Source organism: Coenobita brevimanus, chromosome 55, assembly GCF_032717465.1.
Source record: "Coenobita brevimanus isolate Jiangsu-jjx chromosome 55, ASM3271746v2, whole genome shotgun sequence".
Taxonomy (NCBI): Eukaryota; Metazoa; Arthropoda; class Malacostraca; order Decapoda; family Coenobitidae; genus Coenobita; species Coenobita brevimanus.
The window spans coordinates 1,073,077-1,092,958 of record NC_137008.1 but is presented as its reverse complement, the minus strand read 5'-3'; the positions used below and the strand labels follow the sequence as shown (position 1 = coordinate 1,092,958).

Below are 19,882 nucleotides of genomic sequence, written 5' to 3'. Positions count from 1 at the left end.
GGGTACTTCAGGTATAATAGGCTAATTTTCAGACGGCGTGCTTTCCATGAGTGTGGAGTTCCAGAGGACGCTATTTTCACCCCAGCGACTTCACAGCATAAGGAATAAATCTGAACTACTTCCTCGCTCACCACAGAGAACCATAAAAACCGTCCCAGAAACCCAGAAGAAAACGAGTCTCTAAGGACGTTGGATTTGCTTCAAGTCCTTCGTGTATATCGAGAATGGTGGGTATACAGCCTTCCAGTTGAGAGTATGGGGATGGAAATTTAGATACAGGTGATCTCTCAACTCTCTCTCTCTCTCTCTCTCTCTCTCTCTCTCCTTCTTCCATTATCCCTTCATCAGCGTTTTTCCTCGGCTTCCTCCTTCCCCTTTTCATTCAGTTAGTCTCTCTTTCCTCCCTGCCTGCCTTCACACCTCTTGTCTTCTCCTTCCCTCCTTCATCTCTCTCTCTCTCTCTCTCTCTCACACACACACACACACACACACACCACGTTTCTTTCCCTCCACCTTCATCTCTCCCTCTTACCTCCTCTCCATCATCATCTTCCTCTCCTCACATCCATACCATATTTTTCAGACTCGCCATTTCCTCTCTCTCTCTCTCTCTCTCTCTCTCTCTCTCTCTCTCTCTCTCTCTCCATTTTCACCCTCCCATATATCTTCCTCTCTATCCATTTCATTGTTTTCTACGTTCCTCATCTTCTCCAACTCCTCCTTCCTCCTTTTCTCCTCTCTTCCTTTCTCCTTCCCTCCCGTCCTTCTTCCTCTCACTCTTTCTCCAAACATCCCTCCTCATTTTTCCTTTCCTCAGTTCTTCCATCTCCTCCCTTGCTTTCTCTCTTCTCCCTAATACTCTTCTCTTTTCTTCCTCGTCTTCTTACCCATTAGTCTTCCTTCCTTCCTCCTCTCTCTTTTACTGCCTCCATTTCTATGCTTGTTCCTCCCTTCCTCTCTCCATCTTTTCCTCTTACCCTTTCTTTTATCCTCTTCCTTTCCTCCCTTCCTCCATCTGCATATCTCTCCCTCCATCTGTCTCTCTCCATCATTCCTATTGTTCATTCCTGCCTTCCTTTCCCCTGCCTACATCCCTTTCTACTCCTCTTCTTTTCCTCCTCCTTCCTTTCCTCCATCTCTCCCTTCCCTTATCCCTATTGCTCCCTCTCTCCTTCCTATCCTTCTTCTTACTCATCTTCCTTCCTTCCCTCCCTTCCTCCATCATTCTCTCCTACTCTTCTTTACCTCCCTCCTTCCTTTCCTCCTTCCCTTCATTCCTGCTTCTAGCTTTCCCTCCCATCCTTATGTTTACCACCTCTCCCTCCCTCCTTCCATACAGTCCTTCGTTTTCCCCTCCTTCCCTCACACCCAAAACATTATTCCTCATTTCCCCTCCTTCCCTCTCTCTCTCACTCTCTCTCTCTCTCTCTCTCTCTCTCTCTCTCTCTCTCACACACACACACACACACACACACACACACACACACACACACCACGTTTCTTTCCCTCCACCTTCATCTCTCCCTCTTACCTCCTCTCCATCATCATCTTCCTCTCCCCACATCCATACCATATTTTTCCGAGACTCGCCATTTCCTCTCTCTCTCTCTCTCTCTCTCTCTCCTTGTTGCCCCCTGCCCCCGCTATCGAAGAAGCCTCATAAATATTCAGATTAATGATCGTCGCCACTTCACCTCTCAGCTCCCCATTACCGTGGTTTACACTGTCGCCACACACACACACACACACACACACACACACACACACACACACACACACACACACACACACACACACACACACACACACACACACACACACACACACACTAATATATTCTCTCTCTCTCTCTCTCTCTCTCTCTCCACACACACTAATACAAACATGCAATTATACACACTCCCTCTCCCCCTCCCCCCTTCTCTCTCTCTCTCTCTCTCTCTGGCTTACAAGGGGGTATAAGTGTTGACAGATCTAAGTGGATAATTAAACGTGTCCTGAACTAACTGCTTACAGGAGACGTACACGGATTGGCTGTGTGTGTGTGTGTGTGTGTGTGTGTGTGTGTGTGAGAGAGAGAGAGAGAGAGAGAGAGAGAGAGAGAGAAACAAAACAAAAGTCCCACTCTTGCTCTTCGAGGTAGTTATAACAAAGTGTCAAATGCATAATAAATCACTAATAAAAAGGTGCTACGGAGTGCTGTATGCAACGAGAATGCAAAGGCGACATCTGTGCAACAAGGAAAATAAACAAAGCTTTTAATACTTTCTTAGGCTTTCCTCTCTCTCTCTCTCTCTCTCTCTCTCTCTCTCTCTCTCTCTCTCTCTCTCTCTCTTTCTATGATGCTCCAGCTTTGATCTTTAAATTGCTGTCAGGTTGTCCACATTTATTTCATGATATTCCCATCTTCACCTCCTTAGCGATTTATTTTTGGATCTGGCTGGTTCATTGTCTTCTGTGTGGGTATTTATGCAGAGTGTGGCGATACTGGAAGGATTTATGCAACAGAGGACAACAGTAAGGTGTAATAAGCAAAATAAATCGCTTAGGAGAATCTGTTAGGGAGCTTTCTTAACGGACAAGAATACGGACTTTTCATCAGAGGTTAATCAAGGAAAGACGCAAAATATGTATGTCGCAGTTTAAGGGTAAAGTTACACACACACACACACACACACACACACACACACACACACACACACACACACACACTAAAAAGACCAATACTAATACAACTGATTTATTTTTATCAATGGTCTTCGAGGGCATGTAAGTTCTGAATGGGTTGATTTTTGCGCAAGGAAGTATTTCTAGAGGCGGCTCAGTCCGTCGGTCCCCCACTAACAACTCTCTCTGGACTGAACCCACCTTTTAATTGAACTGAACCCTCCCACACACTCCCCCTACATGAACTGAACCCCACCCAGACCTGGCTCACCCTGTCTAGCCTGAACCCCTCCCCGTCTCTCCCTCCCTCCCTCATGGTTTAGTCCCTCCCCTTTAACTGGTGGAGGAAGGATGCGTCGGAAGGAATCTCTCTCTCCCTCTCTCTCTCTCTCTCTCTCTCCTTGTTCGTCTGCTTACTTTTCTGTTTGTCTGTCTGTCTTCTTGTCTCGCTCTCTTTGTTTGTCTGTTTGTCTGGCTGATTCTCTCTCTCTCTCTCTCTCTCTCTCTCTCTCTCTGTTAGTCTCTTTCTGATTGTTGTCTTTGTAATTGTCGGTCTGCCTGCCTGGCTCCCTCTGTTTGTCTAAGTATATAACTCTCTCCCCCACCCCTCCTCTCTCTCTCTCTCTCTCTCTCTCTCTCTCTCTCTCTCTCTCTCTCTCTCTCTCTCCTTTAAATTACATTGATTTAGTGATGAAGTGATGATAACAGGTAACACTGGAAGGGTAATACTGAGTTAAGATTTGTGTGTGTGTGAGAGAGAGAGAGAGAGAGAGAGAGAGAGAGAGAGAGAGAGAGAGAGAGTTTATATGGTTTCTTGTCCTGCTTCTGTATAACCTGGCACAGCATATGTATTTACACCTGTGACCTAATTATTAATATATGTAAACAGGTGAGCACTGAGTGAAGGTAGGAGGAAAGTTATGGTGGTCACTGGCCTGGTGCGAATAAAAGGGCTCTGCTAAAGGTTAATGTGTGTGTGTGTGTGTGTGTGTGTGTGTGTGTGTGTGTGTGTGTGTGTGTGTGTGTGTGTGTGTGTGTGTGTGTTTCCATTTATTTCCCCTATACGTCTTCGTCTGTGCTCGTCTCACTCTGTGTGTGTGTGTATGTGTGTGTGTGTGTGTGTGTGTGTGTGTGTGTGTGTGTGTGTGTGTGTGTGTGTGTGTGTGTGTGTGTGTGTGTGTGTGTGTGTGTGTGTGTGTGTGTGTGTGTGTGTGTGTGTGTGTGTGTGTGTGTGTGTGTGTGTGTAAGTCATGAATACAGAGCAGCTGATTAACATTTTCAATATTAAGATAATCTGGTGGGTTTCTGGATCCTACCCGCCCCCTTTTTTCAATAGAAATTTGGGTGATGATGATGATGATGACGGTGATGATGATAGTGAGGATGGTGGTGGCGGTGGTGGTGATGACAGTGAGGATGGTGATGATGATGACAGTGAGGATGGAGGTGATGATATTGTTGATGATGATAATGATGATGGTGGTGGTGGTGGTTTGATGACAGTGAGGATGGAGGTAATGATGAGGATGGAGGTAATGATGAGGATGGAGGTAATGATGAGGATGATAGTGAGGATGGTGGTGATGATGACAGTGAGGATGGAGGTGATGATGATGAGGATGATGATGAGGAGGATGAGGAGGAGGAGGAGGAGGATGGTGGTGATGATGATGATGATCTATATAATAATGCTTGTAATTTGCCTTAACCCTTTCACTCCGATTTCGTGTTTATTTTATTTATTTATCTATTTATTTATTTATGTATTTATTTTAAGAGAGACTTTTCCACCTGCACAGGTAAGATAAAACCTTCAATGACCCTTTCAGTTAATAAGATCCTTTCTAAGTTGAAGAAAACAATGCGTCTGAAAGTAAAATTAATACCGTGAATAAAATGAAAAACTGATAAGAAAATAAAATACAGTGGAGATAAGGGACTGAACAGAGAAGCTGCCAGAGATCGAGCAGCATGGGGGGCAAGCATTAGGTGACCAAGGCCGACGCATGCAAGCACACTGGAGCCTTTACAAACGACGAATGGAGACGTGGGGTGAGGTCCTGTGTGGTAGGGATACAAGACTGAGCGGGGACATGGCTCAAGATTGCACACACAGAGAGCTGCCATAAGGTGAAGCGACCCCCACCTGCTAGCATTTATTTGTAATGCAAGGAAGAACGAACCAAAGGCCAGGAGCCCGCAAACCGTTCCTTCCAAGAAAAAAAACAAAACAAATACAAAACAGAAGAGAGCCAAATTCAAGATCCTTTCATTTCGAGTATGGCTAATGATCTCTAAACGTAACCGTAATTGCAAACGTAAATGGAAGGGTTCAACGTAAACATAAGCGAAATACTCCGATAAATGAGGTTATCGTCAAATCAGTGACTGTCCATTACCGTTATCCATCTCTTTTTATGGCCATGTCAGTGACTCCTAAAGCGTGACATGATCAAACTGTGAATGACCGTGTGTGTGTGTGTGTGTGTGTGTGTGTGTGTGTGTGTGTGTGTGTGTGTGTGTGTGTGTGTGTGTGTGTGTGTGTGTGTGTGTGTGTGTGTGTGTGTGTGTGTGTGTGTGGCATTATAACACTGTGATGGCCAGCAACTAGTGCACTGACCGTGTACGTGTGACATTATGAACGTGTGAATGACCATGAATTTATGAGTCACGTGAGTATAAAAGAGACTCAATCATCTAAAATCCAGCAGGCGGATTACAGGATTACGTATTATGCTAACAACTCAATATTAAAAAAGTTTGTGATGGAGGTAATTCACTTATTTCAGTATAATCGCCTAGTAAGAGAACACACACACACACACACACACACACACACACACACACACACACACACACACACACATACAAACAGAGAGAGAGAGAGAAAGAGAGAGGGGGGGAGGTATGTATGAGTTTGAATGTGTGTTTATGCTTATGTGTATATGCATATGTGTGTGTGTGTGTGTGTAACTTACTGCGTGATATACTGTGTGGTTGTATACAAGACTCACACAATTGGAATATAACCTATGCAGTCAGTTACAGGTGAGTATGCATGAAAATAATTATCAAATAACCTGGAATATGATTGCTATATACCCTCCTCACCTATTTCCATGCACTCCCCTACCCTCACACTTCCAGTACCAAAAAATACACTCTACCTCAGCCTGGAACCATCTACCTGTCTGTCTTCACCTACCGCACCTCCCCCATCCAGCAAGGTGCAGGTACGAAGAGATATCCACCATTCACTTCCTGGATTTTAAGGTACACCGCCGCAGCATCACCAGAGTTTGTGCTATAGTGTTTTTATTATAACTTGGCCCAGATTTTCGTCCTTTTGCGGTTTATTTCCCGTAACTCAGTGGCAGAAAAAAATAATAATACACCTCTACATCCTTGTCACAGCACATCGTTTTGACTAATATCATAATCTAGTGTTAATTATTTGTTACAACTCGGCATTTAAGATGGGGAGGTACCAATTTTAGGCCAAGTTAAGGTGAAAATAGTAGTCATGTTTTCTCCACTAACAAGGCACAGAACTAATGTGAACTGGTGATCTATAGTCTGTGGTCATCGTCAACCCGAACGTCTGGCTGGAAGGAAGTGATACCTTGAGTTTCACACACAATGAAGACCCGTTGTTGGTGATTCGAAGCCTATCTATAGGGCAAGAGTAACAGTGCCATTGTGAAGCGTATTTCACGGAGTCTAATGAAGCTTCGAACTGCCAGCTTAAGAGGTCAAGGGGTCTTTGTTCGGTTTGACACTCTAGCTACAATTTTCTCCAGCCAAAGGTAATATTAAAGTGTGAGCAGAACTGTGGCTAACGAGTGTGTGTATCATTTTTTTCCTGGTCACTACATTGTCTCCACTCTGACCGCCTCGGTGATGATCAGGCCAAAATACTGTGCTGTGTTGGTGCATAGGCAGGTTAATCAAGGAACATGCTGAGAGTGGGACTGATACAGGTGGGGAGATGTGGTATACAGGTGATCTCAATAACCTGTTCAGTCCAATGACGTATCTTATATTGTACCGCTGCTGCCACCAGAAAATTATATCCAGCTTAAAACAGACCCTTAGAAGTGAAGGAGTTAATCAAGGATACATCTAACTCCTCCAGTTCCAAACGTCCTTCCAACGTTGAATAAAAACGTCTGGTAATAAATAATAAAATATAAATGCGTTATTGAAGTGGTTAACTGGACTAACCAAGTTTCAGTAGAGACTTTAAATTGGGAAAATGATTATGCCGGAGAGAATCCCAATTGCACACGCGAAAAAAAAAAAAAAAAAAAAATCTTCCTCTTATCGGCTTCCTTTCTCCCAACAACACTTTCCTTTTCCACATCATTAATACACCTGACCTCTCTAGAAATACCACTTTCTCCACGTACTTTATATTAATTTCTTGCTGACTTCAGGCGATTTTCTCCAGCTTAGAGAAATACATTGAAGGCACAGGGTTCCCAACTAACTCGATAAAGTCGTGGGCGAATATTAAGGCCTCTGTATTTTATGCCTGCAAAACCAGACGCCCTTTTTTTTTTTTTCTTTTCTTTTTTCTTTAAGGGCGAACTCACCGTTGGCGAGGGGCTGGGGTGGTCAGTCTCTCTCTCTCTCTATCTCTCTCTCTCTCTTTCTCTCTCTCATTTTACCCTTGGTAGTATTTTTCCTGACTATTCACGTTGTTATTATCTAACCCTTTTCTACCAAGCCACTTCGGTATTCTCCCTGGACAGGAAATAAGTACTGCAGGTGCCCATACTAACACTGATTCCTACCTACCCGTAATTACTGAGTTATACAAGCACAGCCTTTAAACAATCTGATTAAGCATTCTTTACATCCGTCTTTCTACCTCCGGGGACAATATTCAGCTCAGGAGAAACTTTCCGGACAATGGGAAATGAATATCACTTTCACTAGCCCCTTCACCGAAAGAAAAAAAGAAAAAAGTCCCTTAAATTGAATAAAATGGCCTGGTGGTGCCAAGATGAAAAACAACAATTATACATCATTGACCGAAAGAGATTAGAAAGTTACATTCCACCGCTCTTGCAGGAAATCACCCTGTTTTCCACAAAAGTCTAAAGAAGAGTAACAGTTAGGGCTTTCTAGATCTTCATTTCCACAACCCCAAACTGGCACACACACCTCACAGCCCCACACCTGGATAGCACCCGTCTAGCAGCAAACTCCCATCCCTTTTCTGTCCAACTCTCTAATGCAAGAGTTAACCGTTACTCCCAGTCCTTCATTTATGTAACAGGTCAACTCTGGAACTGTCTCCCTCTGTCTGTACTTCCTGCTTCCTACGATCTCCAGTCTTTCAAATGCAGGATGTCCAGGCATCTTGAAATGATCGGATCTTGAATTTGGCTCTCTTTCGTATTGTTTTTCTCTTGGACGGAACAGTTATTGCGGGCTCTTGGCCTTTGGTTCCTTCTTCGTCACATTAAAAAAAATAAAAAAAGGAAAAATATGAAGAGGTAGTTTCAAGATGTCTTCTCACACATCTAAGCACGGGCAGATTCACAAATTTATGACCAGCTCCATGTCGTAATAATAATATTTTTACTTTTACTTGGCTCAGATTTTCGTCCCTTTGCAGCTTCTTTCTAGTAGCACAGTAACAGAAAATGGCAATTCTGCGGTTTTACATCCTTCCCATAACACTTCTTTGTGACTAGCATCAAGTTCTACTGCTACTCTATTCTTACAACTCAGCACTGAGGATGGAAAGGGGGAAATTTTTGTCGAAGTTAAAATAAAATGGATATACAGTAGTTTTCTTTTCTTTTCTTTCTTTCTTTCTTTCTTTTTTTTTTTTGTAGGAATCTTCATACTGCTAAAACAAATCTTACTTACGAGAAAAATATTGTTGTAGGCGATTTAATTTTGCAGGAAAGACAAGGCAAGGAGGCCATAAACTCTTCCTATATCCTCCTCCTCCCTGGAAAAGCAAATCCTAGTAGTTACGACGGGGAAATAATCTTAAGTCTGTTTGTAAATCCGAGTCTAAGGTGATTTAGTTTAACACGACTCGAGAAGCACTTGTAGGAGTCGTAATTATATAAGATCCTAACCAACCTAAAGCCTAAGAATGTCCCCGTAAGTTCTTATTACAGATCGCTTTGTTTTTCGTATTTTTTCACAAATATTCACTCCGATTTTATTCATAAGCGTGTGAGAGACTGACGAGGAGAGTGTATGTGAGTGAGGTGCAGGGAGAGAAAGGGAGGGGAAGGCCAAGGATGAGATGAAGGGATGGAGTGGAGAGGTATATGAGAGAGGGGTGTGTGAATTGGGAGCAGGGCAGTGAAATGGCGGGGGACAGGGTGACGTGGCGGCGATTTGTTTGTGTCCACCCCGTATAAGGGATTAAGGCGTCTGGCAATAGATAGATGGATAGTGTGGTATTTGTACGAGTGAATAAACGCATATGTAAAAAAAAACTGAACACAACGTAAGCTTAGGAGGGTTTATGAATATAGAGACTGTTCCCCCTCCTCCTCTCTCATTAGCCACCTCAGAAGCCCTTCCCCGCACCTGTTCCCCCAACACAATGCTGAGTCGTGAGTCAGTAGTGAAGGCGTAGAGTCGTGAGTCAGTAGTGAGAGTCGTGAGTCAGTAGTGAAGGCGTAGAGTCGTGAGTCAGTAATGAAGGCGTAGAGTCGTGAGTCAGTAGTGAAGGCGTAGAGTCGTGAGTCAGTAGTGAAGTAGAGTCGTGAGTCAGTAGTGAAGGCGTAGAGTCGTGAGTCAGTAGTGAAGGCGTAGAGTCTTGAGTCAGTAGTGAAGCAGTAGAGTCATGAGTCAGTAGTGAAGCAGTAGAGTCATGAGTCAGTAGTGAAGGCGTAGAGCCGTGAGTCAGTAGTGAAGGCATAGAGTCGTGAGTCAGTAGTGAAGGCGTAATAGTCGCGAATCACTCTCCAATATTACCTCATGGACGGAAATCATTGCAAGTGAGTCACACAGAACGAAAGCCTTTTGTGTGTGTGTGTGTGTGTGTGTGTGTGTGTGTGTGTGTGTGTGTGTGTGTGTGTGTGTGTGTGTGTGTGTGTTTGGTCAGCGTCTTCACATCTCAAGCATGCATTATTTTTTTTCTTTTTTCTTTTTTTACTGTAATATTAACTCGAATTTGATTTTTAAGTGTACTGGAGCTATGACTAAAGACAGATATATATAAAAGCAATCTTGTAAACAACTTAAATATAGACAGATACATAAATACGGTCCCGATGAGCAGTATCCTGTGATCTCCAGTCTTTCAAACGCAGTGTGTCCAGGCATCTCGAAATGATCGGGTCTTGAATTTGGCTCTCTCTTGTATTTTGTTTTTCCCTTGGAAGGAACAATAACTGAGGGCACGCGGCCTTTGGTTCCTTCTTCCTCGCATTAAAAAAAAAAAAAAGTAATATTCAGTAGCAGATTAGATGTTGGTGACGGTAAGTGATTTCCGTGATATTTTTACTTTCTGTCCCCGAACCTCATTTACATTTCATTTCCACTGCTAATAGTCGATTTTTTTTAACGATTAGGGTGGATTTTATGGTGTAGGGGTTAAATATAGTCTTCATGAACCCCTTCAATACAAGAGAGCTTTACTACGTTGAAAAATGACTGGAGGAAGCAAGAATATATTAACAAGACGTTCTCGGATTAGACTTAGGACATTTCAGGCACCTCCTTCTTCCCATCTTATTTCAGCATAAAGCACATTAATATCCCCTTGCATGATATTTATGCAAACTAAGTCCAAATTGCAAATACCAGATACAATAAATTCTAATATGCTAAATAGATGTTAGCAAACTTTCTGAGACCTGAAGTGTATGCACTGTGACTGATTTTGTGCTGTATTCTCGTAGCATAGATAGTTTAGTAGCATTTCTTCCTAAAGCGATATATTACCCCTCAGTACTACATTATATCGGTGATAGTTGGTGGCGACCATCATCCACTCATTTGATGCAGTGCTGCCTACTTCTTCCTTAACTTTTTTCGTTCTGTCTCTGTGTCTGCCATCCTCTTTTCCTAGTTCTTCCTTTTCCTCCCTTTCATTTTCCAATTCCAACTACTACTCTTTCCATTTCAGGAGACTCTGCACTGAGTGACAAACCTAGTAGCTTGCTGTAGCTCAAGAAACCATTTACAGTTCCCAGTGATAACCATATAACCAGATATCGGGGAGATGTGGAGCCTGCATGGTGCCCCTGTTAACTGCATGGAGTGACGCAGACGCAAAGTTCATTGGGGAACCAAACCTCCACACGTAGCCGCAAGGGAACATCGATTCACTGCATGGGATGGTCCTACAGAGGCAATTGTTTGCCTGCGGTTGATGGGTCTGCTCTACCAGACAGACTGGAGTTGATCAACTAGAACTATTTTACACCTCAGTACTCTCGTATACTTATTAACATCTTTGTAATAACGACATAGTCTGCGTCAGTGACATGCAAAAGGATGGTGAGGCGTCGTAAAAAAAAAAAAAAAAAAAAAAAAATCGTTGAAGTGTTAAGAAAGCGCCAAGTGCCATGAGAATACGGCCGAACGTGAATATCATCTTGTATATGACCATAAATTTGACTGACTGCTCTCATGTGACTGTGCATGTACCTGTGAACGGAAAAATAATTGCCTGAGTGGGACTAGCTCTCAGTAGGCTCGCATGACACACTCGTTACTAAATAAAACCGTCAAATATCAGCTGAAATAAATGCCAGAGCTGTCCTGATAGAAAATAGTGATGGTATTGACACAGGCTCCTATGATTCACTCTAAAGCTGAATAAAAATTGCTTGGCGTTGGCTGGAGGAGAATAAAGATAATTACGTGACGGCCAAATCTACGGCATGATTTTGGCGTAGTGGGGGCAGCTGCGTGTTGACTGGCGATGTGCATGACGTGAAGCTCCTCCACATGAAATAATAGGTCTGCTAATTTCATGAATGCCACGACTCTAGGGACAATTTACCCCTTCACTCCGATGACGTAATATTCCAATTTATTGTTCTTGCCTCCAGAAGTTATAATTTAGCTTAGGAAGGAATTATATGATTACTATACGCTTTTCACTTCAACTTGGCCAGGCTGTCGTCCTTTTGCTGTTTATTTCCCGTGGCTCATTGGCAAGATATGATACCTTTACTGCTACGGCTCTACATCCTTTCCAGAGCACTTCTTTGTGACTAGTACCATATTCCAGGGTTAATCTATTGTTCCCTCTCAACTTTCAAGATGGAGAGATGGCAATTTTAGGCCAAGTTTCAGTAAAAAGAATACAGTGGAGATGCTAGTGAATGCTAAAATTAACCCCTCTAGTTTTAAGTCTCTCCCAGGCTGAATGAAGCTGTCTGGAAGTAGCAAAAAATAAAATAAAATAAAAAATAAAAAACGCTAAAAGACATAATCAGAAGGAAGAACTGAACATGAAGACGAAGTGACGGATCTTCTAATTAAACCCATTTAGTCTAGGTATGTATATTCTAGAGTATTCTCACTACCTCTGGATTACATTCAAATCAGACTTTCAAATAGGAGAAGCAGTTGGAGCCTTCATTAACCCCTTCAGTACGAGGCCTTACCAAAGTAGAATGAAATGACGTGGACGTGGGAAGAATTAAATATAAGTTAACGTAATGATGGGGTTAATTAGTGCCACCTCCTCTGGGGCAATTAGGTCGGAGAGGCTCATTAGCAACTTCAGTCAAGGGGACGAAATAACTTAATAACACCGTGGCATGGGAGGCTTCGTAACACCTCTTCTTCGGCGATTTGTTTAGCATATTACACCTTAGCAGTCTAATGCAACTTATTTGTAAAATCTAAATATCGACGGAGTTTGCCTTGCTGTCATACAGTAGGATACTGTGGAGTAATGTGCTGAATAATTCTCCGGGGAAAATGTATTACTGAATCTCCAGAGCCGAATGTGACCTTAACCTTGCCACCTTTCGCTGTGTATTGCTCCTCACACTGTTCTTGCATACTGAACACGAACAACTTATTATTATTGTTATTTTTATTCTTATTCGTATTATTATTAAGCTCCACGTATTATAAGCTTAAACCCATCACTACGGTTACGTCTTTCTACTTTTCGATTTTCCAGATTGTTCTGCTCAGCTTAGGGGAGTGTTCTCGTGGTGTATGGGGCAATGACAGCCATCTCTACCTCCTTCAGCTCGAAAAGTCTCTCCGAAGCTGAATATAGGATCTCGGAGATAGAAAAATAAATAGTACTTCATCGTTTTGAAGATTATTCGAGACTAAAGGACGACTAATATAAAGAGAAGGACACTTGCAGCTAATAATAATAATAATAATAATAATAATAATAATAATAATGTCAGTATATCAGGAGTTAATGTTTACAAGCATGAACGCAGTGCTAAAGTAAAAATTAAATATGCTGAAACTGGCTGAATGCTAACAATGATTCATCAGGGCTGTTCAACTCTCAAACGATGCCACACATCCTCACAAGCTGAGTGTGAGAAATTTTGCATATTAGCAATAATGAACGACGAGACAAGCAACGCCTACGTCATGTGAACTCAGGTATTGTCATGTGACCTTTAACTTACCTTCCAGTCGAGATGGGGAATACTGGTGGAGCTACACGCTTCCCATGTAGCTTGTTTCTCATCCTGTAGATAAATCCTTTCTCTCCTGAATGTGCTCCAGGGTTACAGGTACCGGTGGTTCGGTTCAGCTTCAGTAGCAACAAAGAATTCTTTTTGGCACTTCTATTTTTAAACCAAATCGCGGATAACGCTCGTCCCTACTCAGAACCAATCAACTTGTAACAGTCACAAGTAAAGCACAGTCGTGGTGGCAGTGGAGGAATTGTTTTCATGATCCACGTTTCCGAGGAGTGGGAGAGAAATTATTTCATTCCTCCCTCCCCTTTCCATCCAGCTTTCCCGCCCTGCCACTGCTGTCGTACGGAGTCTGAAAAATTTACGCGCCTTTTTTATCAGTTACATTTTTACTGAGAAGAAAGATAATTGTTATTATGCATAGATCTCTTATGGCGACTATTGATGTGTAAATTAGCTTTGGAAATTTATAACGTAAACACAAAACGAGATTTCATCGTGCGTCTGACAGCGAGTTGCTATTGATCATGATGCTCTTTCCTCTCCCCACCTCCTCTCCCTTCCACCACCTCTCCCTTACAGTCCCCCTCTTTCTCTCCTCTCCCTCCCTCTCTCTCTCTCTTTACCCCCAAGGATGCTGATGAAGCCTGCATCGTCAGCGACAAAACCAACATATAAATGTGTTTTCCCTGTGAGCATTCTTTTTTTTTTTTACCTGAAATTTCACGGAAACTGATAAATTACTTGCATATTCTGCCGAGGGAAAAGGTAGATCGAGAAACGAAATTTGCTCAAGGTAATTTTTGCTTACTCAGTGGCTTGTCAAATATACATGATGGATGGGAATGGAGGGAAGGGAAACAATGAGAGAGAGAGAGAGAGAGAGAGAGAGAGAGAGAGAGAGAGAGAGAGAGAGAGAGAGAGAAAGGCGAGGGAGGGGGAGAGTCTTGCGTAGGCTAGTGTCAAATACAACGGTTTGAGTTAATATACCTTCTCTCTCTCTCTCTCTCTCTCTCTCTCTCTCTCTCTCTCTCACTCTCTCTCTCTCTCTCTCAAAGCAGCACCGTGATCACAGTCAAGAGGCCCATTAGCGCTGTATCGTCAACACTGGCTAATCTGAGACCCAACTCCGAGACAGCTGGACTGATCTGAACGAAGCTTTGGTCTGAATCTTGCCTCTGTCTATTGTCTAACGAGTATAGAACATTATCCTAACAGATCTGTAAGCCCGTTTAGCTCAGACGATGACCAAGTGTACTCAGACTGAAGGGTTGATGTGACTAGTAACCAAGGAGACTCACTAGGTTCACCCAGATCATTTTTGTCACATTGCTCAGTTAGGTTCCACTCGGTATATTCAAGGCCTTCGTAGATCAGTTCAGGTCCAACAACATTCATTGAGGTTAGCTTAGATCCAGGCTATTATTTTAGTTCATATCAGCCATGTTTTGTGTTCATGTATATCTATTAAGAACTCTTTCAGACAGTTTACGTCTTTCCCGGTCACTTTACGCCCATAGTCGATTTAGGTCGATGTAGATACTCGTGCCAAGCCTATGAAGAAATGTAAAAAAAAAATGCAATGGTTTTTGAGTTGCAATGGCTTTAGAGATATGGCAGGTTATGTCTCTCAGATTTAAGTCTCTTCTCTGTGTGAGATGGAGGGAGATGAGTGGGTGAGATGGACTGCGGATGAACGGTGGTGAGCAGCATAGGAAAATATGAGAGATACTTTGCGAATACAGGCGTTGTAGATTAGTTTGTCGTGGTCATTATGTCACTTAGTAAAGCAGAAATAAGTGGAATGGGTGGTGGGTAGATTGGGATGGGGTGGTGGTGGGTGGTGGAGCATGCCATGGGGTGGGAGAGGGGGAGGTATATACTATGAGGATGGACGCTGCAGACGGGTGAGTAAGAGGCGGGTCAAAGATGGAGAGCAAAAACATAGTCGAGCAGTCTATTTGATATCCAGGCGATCACTGTCCTATGGTGGTTGGTAGAGTCGGGTTTACCTCTACACTTTGACGGTTTCTTCATAACTAGAAATAAGATGTTCACTGGTGGCTTGGCGGAGTCTGTAGGAAAACTTCGGCTGTGATCAGAACTTACACATAGTTCTGGCTGGGCTGTCTTTTACTTTGGTGCTCTTGCTGCAGTTTTTATTCAGTCTTTGTCCTATTGTGTCTTGACCTCCCTGCATACGCTGAAGGCACATGTAGGCTAAGTGGGAATGTCAGGAAAGCGAAGTGGGCAATTCTGGCCGATGGCTGCTTTGAGATGCGAACTGGGAGGGCTGCCAGTTAATTCTGCCATGTCCATCTGGCTTAGTCATGTCACCAGGTAAGTGCTGATGCCTTGGCTATGGAATGAGCTTCTCTTCTAGTTTGTAGCCGCGATGACTGACAGGTGTAGGTCGCTTGTCTCCTCTTGGGAGTGCTGGTGACACGACCTTTTCTCAGCTTCGGCTGAGGTGTAGATTGCCATCAGCAACTGTGTATATCCCTCATGGAAGTGGCAGCAGCCTGGAGAAAGTAATCCTGGTGGACGTGACTTAGTTGCTTCAGCGTAATAAAATCACCTTTATTGTCCGTACTTCTTCCAAACACCTTCTTTGTGTTCTAGCTCATTTTCACTTTTGAGTATTGTCCCTGCAAATGATGGAAAATTTTCTAAATGAATTTTTACATTTTCTTTATATCATCTCCCAGCAAAACTATTATCAGCAAAGAGAGAAAAGACAGCCTTCACTCATTACTCGTCGCTATGGATGCACTCACTTTATCTGTGCTCTTCCTTTCACTTCTTACAATACTCCGACCGTATAATCACTGGAAACTCATGGTGGCATGACAGACGTTTTCATTCCAACAACGAAGTCGAAATTTTCACTTAATGCTCCATTCACTCTCATAGTTGCCTTTGTTTCATCACCCAAATTTGGAATGCGTTCAACAATTTACTTCAACTTTGCAACACCTATGGATCCAGTCCGTCATTCACTATTCTAAATAATGTCTTCTCTCTGCATCCAAGAATTCTCTTCTCGGCGTATGTGAGTAAATTATCTGGTCCACACATCTTTTACCTGTCTCATCTTCTTCAGCGCAACGGGCCTTCCCTAGAGGGAGAAACTCATGCGCTGGTGGCAAGAATGAAGAAGGAAAAGATGTCGCCATGATGAAGAGGTGGAGGGAAATATTTACTTGCCGTGTCGCTGCGAGATGACTCCCCTGAACCGCGTTTGTTGTCCCTCAGATAACAAGAATAAAAGAAAGATGTGATCATACTGAAACCACCCAGCTCTTCAGATACCATTTCCTCAGTATCCCTACTAAATAAGTGGATCTTAACCTTTATTTTTTGTTGTTGACCTGTTACCTCTGTACTAAATCCGATGTCTCCTAGCAACCCCCCCCCTCCACACACACACACACACACACACACACACACACATACACACACACACTTAACTGACTTCGTGGAATGGTAATATCAGGCCGTAAGTTTTGCCTTTTTCATTTCCGCTCATCACACACGAGTCATTGGATCCAAGCCAGTGGAAAGAAGCCACCTGGGGATTTATCAGCCTCTTTTTCCAAGCAGAGAGAGAAATATTTGATTTTATGAGATCCTTTTAGGAGAAATATATACCCAAGCACCACCACAGCTACCACCATCACCACTGCTACCACCACTGCCACCCACAATCACCATCACAGTTCCCACCATCACCACCACCACCATCATCATCACAGCTACCACCAGCACCACCACCCATCCACAATCACCATCACAGTTCCCACCACCACCACCACCACCATCATCATCATCACAGCTACCACCACCACGATCATCATAGCTACTACCACCATCATCATCACATCTACCACCACCGCCGCCACCACCACAGCTCCCTCCATTTTCTGCTGAATAAAATCATCTGTTCGTAGCATCAGTGAAGTAATTGACATCAGAGTGTAGATGTCAACCCCCCCCACCCCCCACCTCTCTCTCTCTCTCTCTCTCTCTCTCTCTCTCTCTCTAAGACCCATTAGTGACAGTTCTTCCATTAGTGGGGCATAATGGGCCAAATAATCACTCTCTCCATTACCACAGCCTCGCCCTGGGGACATGCTTTTATCCTGAGTGCCCTTGTTACTGTTACTTGAGTGTTACTGTTACTTGAGTGTTACTGTTACTTGAGTGTTACTGTTACTTCTGTTACTGTTCCTTGAGTGTTACTGTTACTTGATTGTTACTGTTACTTGGTTGTTACTGTTACTTCTGTTACTGTTCCTTGATTGTTACTGTTAATTAGCTGTTCCTGTTACTTGTTTGTTACTGTTACTTCCGTTACTGTTACTTAATTGTTACTGTTACTTCTGTTACTGTTGATTAGTTGTTGGTTACTTTACTTACTGTTACTTGATTGTTCCTGTTACTTCTGTTACGATTACTTCTGTTACTGTTACTTGGTTGTTACTGTTACTTGGTTGTTACTGTTACTTGATTGTTACTGTTACTTCTGTTACTGTTACTAGATTGTTACTGTTACTTCTGTTACTTTTACTTGGCTGTTACTGCCACTTGATTGTTACTGCTACTTCTGTTACTGTTACTTGATTGTTCCTGTTACTTCTGTTACGATTACTTCTGTTACTGTTACTTGATTGTTACTGTTACTTGGCTGTTACTGTTACGTGTTACTGTTACTTGATTGTTACTGTTACTTCTGTTACTGTTACTAGATTGTTACTGTTACTTCTGTTACTGTTACTTGGCTGTTACTGCTACTTGATTGTTACTGTTACTTGTTACTGTTCCTTGATTGTTACTGTTACTTGTTACTGTTCCTTGATTGTTACTGTTATTTAATTGTTACTGTTACTTCCGTTACGGTTGATTAGTTGTTACTGTTACTTTACTTACTGTTACCTGATTGTTCCTGTTACTTGTTACTGTTACTTGATTGTTATTGTTACTTCTGTTACTGTTACTTGATTGTTACTGCTACTTGAGTGTTACTGTTACTTCTGTTATTGTTACTTGATAATTACTGTTACTATTTCTGTTGTTTTTACTGTTATTTGATTAATGCCGTTACCCGACCGTTACTGTTTTATTATTGTTACTTGGCTGTTACTGTTACTTGATTGGTACTTTATTTGATTGTTACTGTTACTGCTTCTGTTGTTTTTACTATTATTTGATTGATTTTTACTTATCTGTTAGTGCTACTTGAATTATTACTGTTACTTGAATTATTACGGTTACTTGACTGTCACTGTTACTTGACTTAATGTTACCTGATTTTTACCGTTACCAGACTTACGGTTACTTGATTTTACAGCTACCTGACTTACCGTTACTTGGCCGTTACTGTTAATAAATTGTTACTGATACTTGACTGATACTGTTACCTATTACTGTTACCTGACTGCTAATGCTACCTGATTTTTACTGTTACCTGACTGTTAATGCTACCTGTTTGTTTTTGTCCTGTTACCTTCGATGTTACTGCTACTGTTACTTGTGTCCCATTCCTCCCTGTTGTTGTGTACTGCATATAAGTCTGTCTATCTATCTATTGCCAGATGCCTTAATCCCGTAAAGGGTGGCCACAAACAAATCGCCTCCATGTCGCTCTGTCCCCCGCCATTTCACTGCCCTGCTCCCAGCTCACACACCCCTCTCTCATATATAAGTATCACGTGAAATATAACACCATTCATTCCCACACCCAGCAGGGGAGTGTCAACGAATTTTTGCCCTTGGCTCTACATACACCGCCGCATTAGACCTAGGCCCGTCGTCGTGGGGTAAGGAGACTCCCTAACACCTCTTCCTTGACTATTTTCCAGACTACCCATTAATATCTCCAATTTGGCTTCTGATACGTTTTTTATATCGACCTAGATTGCATGGACGACACACAAGAATAAGGTAACGAAGCAGAATTAGAAATAAATCGATAAGGAAGAGGTGTTAGTAAGCTTCCTAACACAAGAGAATACCGCTTTAAACCCCACCCTTCAAACCGGAGCAGGGATTCAGTAAGTGGATAAGTGATAGTAAGGGACACGCACCGTATTTAGCCGACCGTCTGGGTGAGGCAAAACACAGGTTACCATCCTTTATATATACAGCCGCTGGTGATGTCATGCCTTAGTGTCCACATAATCCTCGAAGCAGGGGCACGTGCCTGTCATGTCCTAGCGGCCGGTGACATCATAGTGCTTGTTGACATCACGCCCGCTTTGGTGCTCCTGAATATTTATAGAGCAAAGGAGAATCAAATCAATGCCTATCCTCAAATGCAGATGATGCCTATATTAAGATCCTTTCACCTTAACTTGGCCCAGATTTTCATCCTTTCTCAGCTTGTTTTACGTAGCTCAGTGGCAGAGAATGACAGTACTGCCGCTCTACATCAACAACATGGCTCTCCTTTGTGTCTAGTATCAATATCTAGTGTCAATCTATAGCTACAAGTCAGCATTCAAGATGGAGAGATGGTAATTTTAGGCCAAGTTAGGGTGAAAAAGGTATGGTTTATTCTTGTAACTACCTTGTGATTTAGTTTAACTCAAGGCAAA

At 42.6% G+C, this 19,882-nt stretch overlaps 1 protein-coding gene across 1 annotated transcript in view; it reads right to left on the bottom strand.

The window, feature by feature from the left end:
• Positions 1-13,537, bottom strand: part of LOC145401207 (uncharacterized) — a 66,372-nt gene extending 52,835 nt beyond the window's left edge. Inside the window, exon 1 of the mRNA XM_080273511.1 lies at positions 13,272-13,537. The gene's annotated coding sequence lies outside the window, so the exon portion shown is untranslated. The remainder of the gene's footprint in view (positions 1-13,271) is intronic.
• Between the last annotated feature and the right edge of the window lie 6,345 nt (positions 13,538-19,882).